Genomic DNA, 15,707 nt, shown 5'->3' with positions numbered 1-15,707 from the left:
TAGTTTCCAAAAGGCCTAGTTGTATGGCCCTTTCTGTTTTTGAGAGCTATTTCCCTCACATGGTCATATATTCTCATAATTTACGTCTTATAATCATATTGATGGAGGTAATTCCATTACTGAAAATCAAGGGACTTTATCCAAATTCTAAGAAATTCCAATTAAAGGCAAAGCATTGAAAATTCATTTAATTTTCTAGGTTTAAAAACTTACATAAAATTTATAAGTACAAGAAAGAAAATAATTCTATCCAAACCCATTAGCAATTTAGCATTGAATAACTGACTCATGGTTTTATAAAATTATGTTAATATTTTTATATGGAAAAGAAAAATATACAAAAGATTGATTGAAATTGGAATTGAAATTGATTACAAAAATATTACAGCTGTAAATTTCCCAAAATTTCTATGATGTTATGAATTCAGAGGTAAATAAAATATTCAATCTAGAAAATTTATTAAACCTTTTACATAAATTAATCTGATAAACATGCTGCTTATTACTTTTTAATTCCTAGGTATGTTTTGCATGCTGTAAAACTATATTTTCCAGTTATTTATAATTGTGTTAATCTTCATGTGTTACTTGTTTCATTTCTTTTCTATACGTCTGCTATTTGCATGCATGGCTGTTTTTTAAGTTTAATATCGTTTTTTAAAATTTTTTCGGGCTGCAGATTTAGCTCAGTGGCATAAGGGCCTGCCTGGCAAGCTCAAGGTCATGAGTTTAATCCCCAGTACCAAAAATAAATAAACAAATAATTAAACATTTCAATTTTCATTGAAAAAAATCAGATTAATTTTAGAATTTTTTCAGATTTGCTGAATGTTAACTTACTCAGTTTAAAGATATATACAAACAGACAAAAAATGGATATATGAGTTTTGTTGGGGTACATTGCCTAAATTTATGCCTAAATTAGTGGTAATCCAAGTCAAGAAATATGTTAAAGTTGTCAACCTTACCATTTGATTCTAGTTATTAGATAGTTATCTATAGTTAGTAAAAAGTTTTACAATTACATTTTGGAGAAGAACAGTTAGAAAATTTTCATTTTTCCTACTGTATCTATTTAGGAAAAATTTTTTTTAAAAAGAATGGTCTAGGTAAACAATAGGGGGTGTATTTCAAATTAATTCTAATTTCCAGGATAATTTTTTCCAATTTCATATCAGGACAAGCACATAATTAGCTCCTTAAATCTAGTAAAACAAAATGGAATATGCATGAACTTAATATCTTCATAATCAATAACCTAAAAAGAGATTGGAAAAACCTGCTGCTTGGAAAACAGAGATTTTTATTGCAACAGCAGGATAAATTAAGCAGAAGAGGAAGTATCATAAGGATAAATCTAGTTAAAAAAGAATTAATGTACTATACACAACACATCCTCCATGATGAATGTAACCATTATGCAATGCATACATCTATTAATAAAAATAAATTTTCAAAAGAATCAAAAGGAAGACTACAAATTGTGATTCACAAATGTGGGAGCTACATAAATGTGGTAGCAGGAACTATTATTTGAGCTCACTAATACAACACAACTGTTATAAATAAGGTTTAAACATTTCCTTTTCTTATGTCACTCTGCTGTTAAACTCCTAAAGAAGTGAATGTCACTTGGCTTATTGTGCATAAAATGTCAGGTCTTGGCTAGGTAAAACAGGTCAATTTAATTTCCTGCCTCTCAAAGTTAATACAAAAGAAGAAATAGACAAGGCTTTCCTATCTCACTGTACTAGAAAAATTTATGATTGTATTAATAAAAAAAGAAATGAATGTAAAGTAAGAAATAAAAACTGGTCTAATCATTCTTGTTACACAAAATTCATATATACTCTTTGTGCAGGAAATATAAGACTCCCAAATTATGCCTGGCTAACAAACTATAGCTGTAACATGTTAATTTGTATAATTACTCATGCTTTTTTCAAAGGAAAACCTAGTAAAATTTCATGATTTTTTTTTTTTTGGCCAAAGAATCTGGGTCTCCTTAAGAGATCCATCCCCACCACCATTTTTTCACAATGTTGCTTTTAGTCTACAACGACAGAAAGCCTATGATTTCCCTGTCCATGCACATTTTTTATGATGAGAATCTAAGAGACAAAATTGAGAAATTACTCAGCATATGCTACTGAGTAAACCAAGAAGGGTAAAGAGTAAAGTTCTTCTTTCTAAAACAGGTCATATGGCAAAATTGGTGGTTTCTTTTCCACAAACACTATTTACCTTTGATGCCTTCTTCAGCTTATCAGCATCACCTGCCTCCACACTGACCCACCACATCTTCTTTCCTGAGCCACTGGCTCTTAGATGACCATGTGTGACCAGATTGCTGTCTCCATTAAACTTTACTGTTGAGAATACAACACGGGAAATAGTGCTGAAGAGTACATGGATTCCATTCAAACTGTTAACCTGTTTTCTTTTCATAACTTATCATAGCAAATTCTTACATAGTGATCAAAATATATAAAAAACATAAAAATCTCTTTTTCTATCTTTTCTCTGTCACATATTGAACTGGTAACAGCTGGATAATAGTCTTGATTTTTAATTAATGTAATATATTATTTTGTACAATAGTGAAAAGCATTATTTTCTTTAAAAAATTAGTAAAGGATAGCATCTTTAGATGTTATTAGGTAGACACTGGCAACTCTTTGGTCTTTGGATTTCTATAGTAAGGCTGTAGCAGAAATATCCACATACATTGTTTGTTGATTAAGGGAATAATGCATTATATAAACAGTACTTTAAACAGGCAAGGTATAGTCTTGTCATAGTTCATATTATCATAATTCATATTTAAAGAGACAGTCACTGTATTATATGCCCGGCTGCTTTCAAAAGGGTTGTGAAAAGATTAGGAATTCTAATGGTGTTGGCCCATTTTCTATGTCATCATTCATAAAACATTAAATATTTGATAAGATGGAAAACTGTATAGGATATCACAGTGAGTAATTCAATGGTTTTACTAATAGCAAACCATAAGAAGAAGAAAATACAACTCTATAACTCAGGTCTATTCCAAAGAAGACAGTTGCTACCAATATTGTCAGCTTGACATTCATTAGTAACTATGAAGTTCAAAGTCATATTAAAACCTACTTTGGGGATGTCTTTAGTGCTCACAGATGGAAGAGTCAATGTCGGTAGTGTCATCTATGAGCCATTTGTATCCTCTGTTAGAGCACTGGGTGGATTAAACAGTGTCTGCATCCTCAAACCTGAGCCTAATCGGAGTCTCAAAATATGATCTTACTTAGAAATAGTCTTCCTTATGAAGAAGAGAAAACATTATGGCATAAAACTTATGTGTTCAGTGAATTAAGAGAAACTACAAGGGTAAATGAAACAAACTAGCATATGTACTAAAGTTTTTCAAAATATTCTTGAAACAATGGAATACATAATTTGGGGAATATTTGAATTTTTCCTACTTCCTTTTTGTCTATTTTCTATTTTGCACTCATATATATATATATATATATATATATATATATATATATATAATATATAATATATATATATATATAATTTTTCATATAAAAAAACCATGCGTCTTTTGTTCTGTTTTTTCATAAAACAAATAAATAAACAAAGAAATAAATGGAGTCCTTGCTAGTGCAACTAAATTAAAATCTTCTTGGATTAAGATTAACTTTAAATCTATTGTCTGGAATACTTATGAGAAGAGGAAAAAAAACCACAGAAACACAGAATAAAGCTCCACGAAGACACAGAGAGTAAGCTGTACTAGCAGAGCCAAAACCCACCAAAGGCTGAAAAACATGAAGGGATATAGACTCCCTCAGTGATTTTAGAGGAAGTATACACTACCTGCACCTTGATTCAAACTCTTGATTTCTAAACTCTGAAATTGAAAAAATAATTTTCTCTTATTTTGAGGCACCCAGTTTGTGGCATAATAGCCTCATATTATCTGCACTTTTGCCTTTCATAGTTTCAGTTTCTCATGGTCAACAATAGTCCAATTTTTAAAATTTAATTGGCAGATACTAGCAATACATATTTGATGCCCTTTTCTTCCCTGCAGTACTCGCCCATCTCCTCTTTCTCTTTGCTCTTGCTCCTTTCCAAAGTCTGTTGCAGGAATCATTAAATGGAAAATTTCAGGAGCAAACAATAAGATTTTAAAATTTTATTGCAATATACTGTTAACATTGTTCTATTTTATTACTTAATGCTGCAATTCTGTTACTGTCTCTACTGTACAAATTAAATTTTATTGTAGGTTCATGTATATGCAAAATCATCATCTCATTCATATATTCACAGTTTAAAGAATTCACTGGGCGTCTTAGAATGTACCCCCTTGGATAATGGTAGAATATTGCAATTTTTTACAGCATTCCTAGGAAACAAATATCACTATTGATACTATTTGTGACTTTACTGAGCTTTGAGTAATTTGACTAAGGAAAAGAATGATAACATAATAAAAAACACAACTTCTCTATATGATTCTTTAGATACCATTATTCTATAAAGCATTTTTATTAAAAATGTCATGTTTTCGATCCACATGGAGAGATTAATACACATATTTTTTTCTAAACTTTGCTATGAATCCATTAATATTTCTCTTGTACCAAAACCAGTCACAGAAAACTCAATATAAGATTTGAGCTAAAACACAGCCACCAACCACATAGATCATAAATAGTTTCCATCAATAAACATTCAAGAAATATGCACTTATAATGCAAAAAACCAAATGTCCAATTATCATGAAATGGATACAGAAGAAAAATCAGACCACACAATTGAAGCACTGAAGAATTAAAATTATCAGTAAAGCCTAAATCAAGCATGGTTATATTTTGAAAGGATATAGAAATAACTTCAAAATATAACAAAATTAACATGAGACTGTAGATGGACCAAACAATTTTATAAAGGAATAAGATGCCTTTCTGAAAAATAAAAATAAATAAATTCATATTAAACATCAAATGAGTGACATAGCATTCAACACCTTTGAAAAGAGAATGGCTGAGTTCTAGGCAAATCTGAAGAAATGATTCAGTGCATGCATGCAAAGCTAGAAAACGTTTCTTAGAAAATTACAAATGCATTAAAGTTAGAATACCATCTACTATCATTGGATAAGTATCCCCCAAAGGTCTGGATATAAAAGGCTTGCTCTGTTGGTGTTGCTGGTGGAAGAAAGCACAATGGGACCACAGTAAGAGGTCACTAGGTATGGGAACAGGCCCATGGAAGTGAACTATTGGAGCAGAACCTGTTTCTCTCTTTTGCTTCCTGGCTATTTTGTGTGCTTTTTATCTCATCACACAATTCGCCATCAATGCCATTGGCATTCATCGAAAAAGCTCAAAGTCTTGAGCCTACACAGTCTTAGACCGGAAAGCCCCAAACTGAATAAAATAAATTTACTGTCTTTAGAAGTCAATATCTCAAGTAGCTCTTTCCAATGCCTTAAACCTAACAGAAACATCCAGAAAAAGATGAGACAGAGAATTTGAACAAAAGGCGTCATTCAATAATTTGAGAAATGCAACAATTTGCAAATAATCTATGCATAAATAATGCATAAATGTGAATCATGCATACTAAACTTGAATGATAGCAAAACATTTTTAAAGCATTCAGAAAGAAATTTTTCTACATGGACATAAAAATTAATATGAGAGCTGACTTTTTAACAATATTTCCAGAAGTCAGAACAGAGTGGTCCATATGTTGGATGCAGAAAATACCATAAACTTAAGATTTTATACTGGCTGTTGTGTAACAAATGACCACAAAAGTTACTTGGACAAGAAGCACTTATTGTGTCAAATTTTATTTGGGCTAAAATTCAGTCGCCTGCTTAATTGGCTATTTCTGGCTCTTAATAGGTGGAAAAGATGTGGACTCTTGAGTGGAACTGGAAGGTAGCCTGGAAAATGGCTCTTACATATGATTGTTGTCAAAGAGTTTATTGGTTACCAGGTGTTAGCCAGTTTGTCTGGTTATTTGCCACATATACCTCTCTACAGCATTATCTGATCATCCTCACAATGTAACAGCTGACTTAACTAAAGAAAGAGATCTGAGAGAATGCAATAATAAAGCAGCATTTCTCAAAATGTGAGAATGCATAAAAATGCAAAAAACCTGGCACGAAATAGTCCATGAAAAGCAAACTCACTTGTCAGCAATATGAGAGCCTAAATTAAAAGATCCGACCTCAACCGGGAATGTATATGTTTGGTAAGGGAGAATTTTTACTCTTCTATTTATGTCCACAAAAACCATTAAAGCGTCCTCCATACTGATTTTGGGGATACAATGAATTTTAGCAAGGAGATAGTTTCACAAATATAGAATCTGCAGACAATGAGGATGAACTGTGCGTTTCTCAGTCTTGAAATGCAATGCTTGCATGTTCCATTAACTGACAGTCCTGGTTCCTGATTAAAAATACATACGTATTTCTTTTTTAGGTCTGACCATGACCAATTACAAAGGCTTTCCTTAGCAGTCTCGTGGAAAAAGCTTGCCTTCTACATAGCAGAGTTTATGCACAGCCAGTGCATTGAGGTCTCTGAAAAGGGTTGCAGTTAGAGACTCACCTACCCTCTAAGTGGCGGGTTCATCTCTGTCTGCACTCAGCCCCAGCACCTCCTTCTTAGAACTCTGTATTCAATGCTTTTAGTAGCAGTCTTCTCAAGAACTCTGCATATAAGGGAAGAGAGACCCTGGAGATCCTTTCCCCCACTGTCTCAGTTCTCAGTGCTTTTCCACTCCTAGGCTTTCCCTCTTGTTCTTCCTAACACCAGTGCTCGTAAGTCTCTTCGGATGTGTGCAGCAGTGAGAGGATTCCCACATCTGCACCAATCTACCTGACTTTAAACCAGTGTGTGGATGCATGGTAGGAAGTGTAACAGGAAGGCTTTCTCTGAATTTTAGATTCCAGCTTAAACAACGGCAGTGAAACGTGAAAGCCTTGATTGTTTCTTTCATTTTGACTTCCTGATGTTTAGAAGAGTGCTTCATGGGCTGGCAACTCAACTCTCTGTCTAGCTTAACTTCACTCCAGTTATCTCTCCAGTAATATTTCAGAAGAGATTTTAGGAATTATTTTCTATATACTATTACAAAGTTACAGGTGGGGGGAAAACCTAGGTCAATATATGAAATGCAAGATTTAACCTTGAAGTTTGGCTTGTCTAAAATTGAAATCTGCATTTTTTAGATTCTGAGTCCCAAGTTCTTTCATAACATAGTGAAGAACTTTAACTATGACCTGATTACCTTCTCAGTTGTGTATCTTGTTTTTCTTTTCCTGAATATCCTGAAGACCTGTTCAGTCATATCTATGATTTTATGTGTTTGAAAGTATACCTCATAATGGCATTTCTGAAATACAAACATGCTTTATTTGTTCACAGGCCAGAAAGCAGGTTAAAGTTTCAGAATTAATGAGCAAATAGAAGAGTGATAGGAGGTGAATTGGAAGACAGTGCCATATTCATCAGGAGATTACACACATCAGAGTATTCAATGAGTGATTTGCTTAGGAGACTTCTTCCTGTAGAGTGAACTCCTGGAAAGTAGTAATTGCTTCCTTTGTTCCTAACTTCTCAGTATTATATGTTTTTAAATGATACTCAGTTTATTAAATGAATGTACGAATTAAGAGTAGTCTTCCACAGAATTTTGTCAAAATGAAGTGATTCAAAAATAAAAGACTCCTGGGAAAATGTCTGTAAGGTTGGTATCACCAAAAACGCCGTAGATACTCATGAAATTTGAGGTAGGATTGCATATTTCCATTTAAAATAAGTCAATGAAATAGAAACTGATATTTGGAAAGAATTATTTTTGTTTGTCATCTGAATTTCATTTAACTTGAAATTGCTTTATAAAATCATATTACAGGATCTAAATTTTGTCAAAGTTCCTATGATACAAAATTGGTAAACCCTGAATTTCAGCAATATGTTACTACTTTGCTCTCAATAGCTACTTGTACTTGGTTGCTAATAAAGTTGAAAATAAACGCTAGCTACTATATGTGTAATATGTTTTAATAGAGATGCAAAAACTTCATAATAATTCACAGAATATGTAAGCTTTAGTAACGTGATACTAGTCTTGTAATATAATTACCCTTGATATAACTACATGGCAAGTGAGCATCAATCATTTTCACTTTCTTTTTATAGATTCTGGTAAGTAACTTTGAAAACTAAAAAGTAATAAAATTATACTGTCACTATATAAGCTAAACTCCAGAAAACCAAGATTCCATATAGTACAGTAAAAATTAAAATAAAAATTATTCCATGAATCTCATCTTTAACAATATAAGAGCCAGGAAACCCCATAAACATATAAAATAAAAAATAAGGTTGACCAAATAATAAACAGCAGCAGGACTTGCAAAAATCAAAAGCTGTGTGATGAGAGAAGTTGAAAGATGAGGAAAACACTCAAATTTGGTTTCCACATGGTTTAGTTCAGAACATGAGTGCAAAGTAAAAATGAATGGTGATTCCCAAGGGTCCGAAATGAAAGCAGCGCCTGTGTTTGTGTACTTCATATAAAAGGAAAAGCTGCTCAAAATGAGAATATAAAGAATCACAGGCAGTGGCCAGTGGTTTGGTCAACTAGTTAGAGACCTGGATGAAAAAGGACTAAATCGGCCATGAGTAAGTTAGAGACAAATGTACATGGACGTTCTCCAAGGAGTGAACAGGAAGAGTACAATTTTTAAATCAACTATTAATATCCACCATGAAACTAAACAAGTGGACAAAATCTCTCAGGCAGTCAACATTAACCAACATTTACCACGAGTCTCCCCAGAACTGCACCACATGGGTGGAATAGAGAGACAGGAAGAACAGCTTCATATGGATATAACATGGATACAGGACATATTTAGCTCTTTCTGCCTCTGATAATTCAACCTGTTAGCAACATAGGCTAAAAAAAAGCTCCTGATCTGGTATGGCTTGTCAAGGAGATTTGTTGGTCACGTAGGAATAATAAAGATCAGTGGCCTTGCAGTCAGTGATATTTGTAGGGGCCCAATGATCTAGGGCATGACAGGATGTCCTCCAAGATTAAGGACAAATAACCCCATCTGTCTACTAAGAAGTGCAACACCAAGTAAGTCTCTTTGAATTTTGGAATTATAGTACATCCTACTTGGGCTTGTTAGTTACCCTCCATTCAAATGAATAATCCAACAATTGCTAGCTTTGAGTAGGGTTTAGAATAAGAAAAATATCTGCAGATGATCTAGTTATAAAGCAGGGTTTTTGAGAGAAGCTGTGCCATCTCCTACAGATAACTGTGCTCTTTACGGTTACTAGCCTTACATAGCTTTTGTGTTACTACCGACTTGTGTTACTCCTGGCTTTAATAGTAGCATACGTTTAATCATGAGTCAGCACGTTGCTATGTGACTAAGAATGTTTGTTACACTCTACGTGTTTTCTTTACTACAAGTCACAAGACGGAGCATTCACAGCAGCTGACCACCATCCAAGGGAAGCACTGTGTGTGAGACCCTATTCAGTAAGTCATAGCCATAAATGGCAGAGGTTACTACATCTCGTATTCATGCATATACTTCTGCCCTCTTCACCCACTACTGTAGGCTCAAGGAGACGGTGCTATGACGCAGGACTGCTGAGAATTAAATAGGGCTTGGCAGCGTAGGCAGTACTCTATTCTCACCAAAGTGTTCCTGATGGACAGTAATGATGAAAAAATGTCTGACTGGTTATACTTTAATTACTACTTTTAAACTCACAGAGTGAGTGGAAACAGTTTAGAGAGTTTTCATATACTCCTCTCTCTCAACTCAACACTTTCCTAACAGTTTTTATCATCAGTATTGTTTCTAGTGCAATGAATTTGTTAAAATTAGTCTTTGTGCATTTCCATTAGCAAAAGTCCACGGTGTATATTAAGGTTAACTCTTTGTGTCATGTACTTCCATGGCTTTGACACACCTATAGTGTTTTATGTTTATTACCATGGTATTTTACGAGAGTTTCACTGTCCTAAAAGACTCCTGAGTGCGACTTGTTCAGTCCTTCCTCTTGGACCCTTGACAACCGCTGGTATTTTACTGACTGTGCAGTATCTCCTCTCCCAGTTCTCTTGTTTTTAGGAATCGTATATGAGTGCAGCCTTTCAGATTGGCTTCCTTTCCTAAACTCAGTGCATCAGTAGTTGAGCTGGAAGGGATTAAGGTGTCACATGTTCAGATGGCCCTTTAAGACAACAAGCCAAAATTACACCAGCAGGCAGGCCTTTCATCTCTTATTGTGATGTATAACCAGGAGGCTAAGCAGGAAGAAGTACCAGTTTTTTCAGTGCTAGCTGAAGGTGAGACTTAATGCAGATGAGAGAATCATCTCAGGGCAGACACAGCCCTGAACAAAGGGCACTTACTGTTTTATGGACCTGGTGGGGATGACTGGGAGAAACAAAAGAATTAAGAGTGAAAAACTACTGAAGACTGAAGCAAAATGGAGAAGTAACTTCAAGATCCCGCAGTAGGGTAGAGTAGTAGGCGAACATCTGTGCAGGCAGGCTAGTGGGAGTGGAGAGTGGGCTCCCCTAGATGGAAATCCTAGCAGATTGCTCCCACATTTGCTAGGCAGACAGAAGCCTTCCCCAGAGAGTCCTGTGAGAGTCCTGTGTTTTGTCGCTGCTCAGGGCTGTTAACACTGAAAAGTAACACCTAGCATTTTGGGCTGGAGCTGGAGTCTACATCCGCATTTAAATTCCCACCATGTCTTTTCTTGGATTGCGATGCCACTTCTGTTTATCATTGAGTATTATTCCAACACATGGACATACCAGTTTGCTTGTTGCCTTTTAGAGAACATCTTACTTTCTTTCAACTTTTAGAAATTATGCATATAGCTATTTTAAACATGAGCAGGTTTTTGGGTGGATGTAAGTTTTCAACACATTTGAAAAATAACAACAAAGATAATTATTGGATCACATGTAAATACTATGCTTAACTTATAAGAAATTCCCGAAGTTTCTTTTCCAAAGCAGTACATTCTACATTGCCACAAACAATAAACATGAGTGCCCACTATTCCATTTTCTTCTTTCTCTCTGTTTCTTTTTTGTTTCTTCCTTCCTTTCTTCCTTTCTTCTTTCTTTCTATTTCTTTCTTTCTTCCTTCCTTCCTTTCTTTCTTTGTTTCCTTCTTTCTTTCTCTCTCTCTGTCTCTCTGTCTCTCTCTCTCTCTCTCTCTCTCTCTCTCTATATATATATATATATATATATATATATATATCTTTCTCTTTCTTTCTTTTGAGACAAGGTCTCATTGTATAATCTAGGCTGACCTTGAACTCACTATGTAGCTCAGGTTGGCCTCAGTTTCATGACAATCCTCCTGCCTCAGCCTCTCATGTTCCTGTGTTCTTGAAAGTATTTGATGTCAGTGTTTTGAATGTTAGGCACTTAAAAATATATGTAGTGATCATTATTAATAATTTGTACTTAATCACATGTTATATTGAGCACATTTTTATATGCTTATTTGCCATGCAGATGTCTCTTTTGCTAAGGCATCCGTTAAAACATTTTGCCTTTTTTACTTATTGTTATCTTTATCTGTTTTTTATTGTGCCTTTATGTTTCCAGGCAGAGTTCAAAAGCATGTTCACTGTTGAATATTGTGTATGCAGTTCTTAATTTTATCTATCAGTTTAAAATGATCATGATCAAAGTCCCAGAAAAATCATCCTGTGGGTGTGAAACTTGATTCTAAAGTCAAAAGACCCCAAACAGATATCATAATACTGAAAAAGAGCAAAGTCAAATAACTGACTTAAAGAGTACAAGCAATGTTAATCAAAACACAGTGCCATTGATAAGCAAACAAAGAGATAAATAGAAAAGAACAGAAAGCCAAGAAATAAACCACATGAACACAGTCAACTAATCTTTGACAAAGGAGCAATTCAAAAGAGAAAGACTAGCCTTTTTCAATAAGCCATTCTGAAACAAATATCTACATTTAAAAAAATTATCTTGACCCAGACCCTAAATCTTTCATAAAAATTAACTCAAATCAGTTCACAATATGAAATAGTTAAAGAATTTGAATGTGTTTGTACCCATGTGTATTCTTATCAAAAGCAACTTAAACAGAAGATGATAAGGTGAGTAGAATTATTCCATGGATATCGACTGCTCGCTTTTTCCATCTAGTCTGCCCTTGCTCAGAACTCATGATAAAATAGTCACGTTGACAAAGGCGGAGGTTTAACAAGTGCTCAGTGACATGGATTTATATTCTTGAAGATTAACCTGGCTTTAGCCACTACTATGTGTCCAGCACACCAACAGTTCACCCAGTTCTGAGTCCCCGGTAAGGCACTAGTCTCAAGAAACAGGAAAACACACCACTTCCCACCTGTCAGTTTGATTGCAAAGGACCAGTTTCATCAAGAAACATCCAAGTTCCAGGCTTGGTGTTGCACTCCTGTAATCCCAGCACCAGGGAGGAATGCAGTTGGCAATTGTAAGGAAAATAATATATAGGACACATAATTTATAGAATTGTCTGTAAGAGTCACTCAGAGTCAGATATGAAAAGTGCAAGAAATATGTCGATACACTAAAGATCCCCCAAAATCTAGCTGAGGGCCAGATCCCATGGCAACATCCTGCATGAGTCCAGCTGACGACCTAAAAGCCCATGACAATGTCTCATGCAAGTCTGTTTCATGGATCTGCATTGGGAAGGCCCAAAGGTCAGCAGTGGAAGTTAAAAAGTCTGTGCCAGAGGGATGAAGGATCTGTGCCAGTGTAGGTTGAGGATTCTGTACCAGGAAGCAATGCTCAAAGTAAGAACCAGGGCTCCCCTAGAAGTACCGTAGCTGTCCTCAGTGACAGTGAGGTTCTGAGCTCCTCCAGTGATGAGAACAGACAAGTTCATATCAAGAAGCTAGTGTGACAAGCTTTTCTTGAACATTGAACAGCACACCGTCTTCCTCACCAGAGCCAGGAAGTGGAAAAGACCAGAGCTTCTGCAAAGTGACCCTAGGCTGTTCTCAGCAACAACAAGGTCCCGAGCTCCTCTGATGAAGAGAGCAGCCAAGTTCATATCAGTAAAGAAGCTTGACAAACCCCTCCAGGGAACCAACATAACAGGAGATTGAACACCACCACTTCTTTCTCTTCAGTTCTCCTTTTTATGTTGGCAGCAATCCACACTCATCACCATGCTGATTCAAGTCAGCTGGTGTTACAAGTGGATCACCAGTTGTCAATCCACCACTAGGAGGCTGAAGCAGGGGGGTCACTGAGAGTTTAAGGCCAGCCTGGGCTACAAAGTGAGTTCAAGGTCATCCTGAACTACATGGTATGACCCTGTCTCAAAAAAACAAAAAATAAAACAAAACAAAAAGTTCAAGCTTTTGATCTCAATAGAGTAGATGAATACACTGGATAATTATTTGCTTTCTTTATTGATAATGTTTCTGTCTTGATTATTTATTTGTAAACTTGTGGTAAGACTTATCCATGGACCTTATTTCCTGTCTTAGTTTTTTCAAGTATCATTAATTCTCATAGTAAAAATTCAACTGATACCATGTAAAGTGAGACAGTGACTTCATAGTTATGCAATTTGTTGGTTTTACATTTACCATAATTATTAAGGAACACTGAGAACTTTGAAGACAGTTATGGTGCCAGGTGGTAGGCACTACCTTACAGGCACAGAGAAATGACCTCTAAGATGTAGCGTATCCATTCATTGAAATCATAGTTTTTAAAGAGAGAAAGTTTCATCAGAGGATATAGCAAATCTACCAGGACACATTGCAGTGGTTTCCGTAAAGTGGAAGGAACAATGTTTCTTGGGCAGTTAGTGCTCCTTGTTCCAAACAATATAGGTGGAAAAGGGCATGTATGTGTCTTTAGGAGTAGCTGATCCTGACTAACAAGAAGAAACTGAATTGCTAGTCTCCAGCGAAAGTGAGGACAAAAGTATTTGGGACCCCAGAGAGCTCTGAGATGTGATTAAGATCAATTGAAAACTGCAACAGCCCAACTTAGAAAGAAACATTAGTAGCCCAGATTCCATAGGAATGAAAATTTTGTCACCTCATTAAGCAAGGAGCTTGCTAACCCAGAAAGAGTAGATAGAATAGGTAGTAGAAATATGTATTTATAAATACCAGCTATATCCTTGTAACTGGTTATGAGGAGTTGTGAGCATCTGTTTCTTTTATTTCCTTATGAAATATGTAACCTTGTACATATATTGACTGATTTCTTCTCTTTTCCCACTCCGCCATCGTTTGTAAAAAAAAAAAAATTAATGATAATTAATTTTATATCTCAGTACTGAAATTATAATACAGGGCATCAAATGAAGAATGTGAGTTGGCTAAAAGAGAAATTAACATCACCAATGATAATTAAGGGAACTGTGTATCCTCTCTTAAGACAGTTGCATATTTAGGGTGCAAGAAATACAATTACATTAACTTTGGGAAGGGCATGGCTGTTCTATTGTCTTTATTTGAAAATTAAATTAACTATGTTCAAAAGAAATATATAAATGGGTGCCAAGAAGACAAAGAGTAATCTATGGGAACAGTGTATTGGGTCATCTCCTGGAAGCCAAAACAGTATTTCCCAGAATTTCTTTCTGTGCTTGTTCTGGCTTGATATAGACCACCAAGGACTACTCACTTGAGTTTTGGGGGGCAAAAAGAGACACAGAAGTCATATTATTTTTTGTTACAGAGGTCGAGAGGCAGGGCTCTCCTGTATGGTAGTGAATGAGCAGCCGCAGCTCAGTCCTTGTGGGATGGGGGTGGCCCATAGCTCTTCCAGCCTGCTCTCCAGTGTGTCCTGCTCAAGGCCCCTGATTCCTGGGACAGCGACCTCATGGTGGAAGTTTTGAGAAAATTCAAGATGACACATCTTCCAGTTTATCTTCTCTAATTTTCAACCTACCCTTGTGCTCTTTTCCTGAGAATCCCATCTTTCTTTTTGAACTCAGCACAAAATCAGAAACCATAACTTCATAGAGACAGAGGAAACCATTTCTTCAATTGCATAAGGTCAAACTCCTATGGTCAGGAAGTGGAATAGCTGATATCTGCAAGGCAGTTGTTTTCCAGATCTGACAAAACGCTTGTCTTACACATTTGTCTTTGCAAAGACACAGTCTCCATGTCTTTCTCCGTGTCCATCATTGCCTCTGTTTCTGTTTCTGTCTCTCTTGATTGATGAGATATTGTATACCATAGTGCTGGATTGGTGTTTCAACCTGGACTCCTTGTGGTACTAGTATAGCAGGAAAACCACCAGAGTCCTCCTTACAATTTACCTATGTTATGTATGAAATTTTCCATCCTCTTCTTCCTTATATAAAATTCTTTAAATACTTTAGGTGCTTATTTCATATTGCTTTACATGTGTAAATCTGTTCTCCCAGCTCCGCGCCTTCCTTCCTGGTATCCTATAATAAGAAAACATTCTTAATTTGGATACAGTTTTGTCTTGTGGTTTTTCCTTGTGTGATCTTTAAGACATTTTTATCTCTCATCTTAAGATCACAAGAATATGCTCCTTTATGTATTGTATATTACTTTTAGCACTTTACCTCTGACATTAGTTTTTAAATAATTTCTCCTTCTCTCCAT

This window comes from Cavia porcellus, unplaced genomic scaffold, assembly GCF_034190915.1.
Source record: "Cavia porcellus strain 051 isolate PalLab524CR breed Dunkin Hartley unplaced genomic scaffold, mCavPor4.1 scaffold_14, whole genome shotgun sequence".
Lineage (NCBI taxonomy): Eukaryota > Metazoa > Chordata > Mammalia > Rodentia > Caviidae > Cavia > Cavia porcellus.
This window is presented reverse-complemented; position numbering follows the sequence as displayed.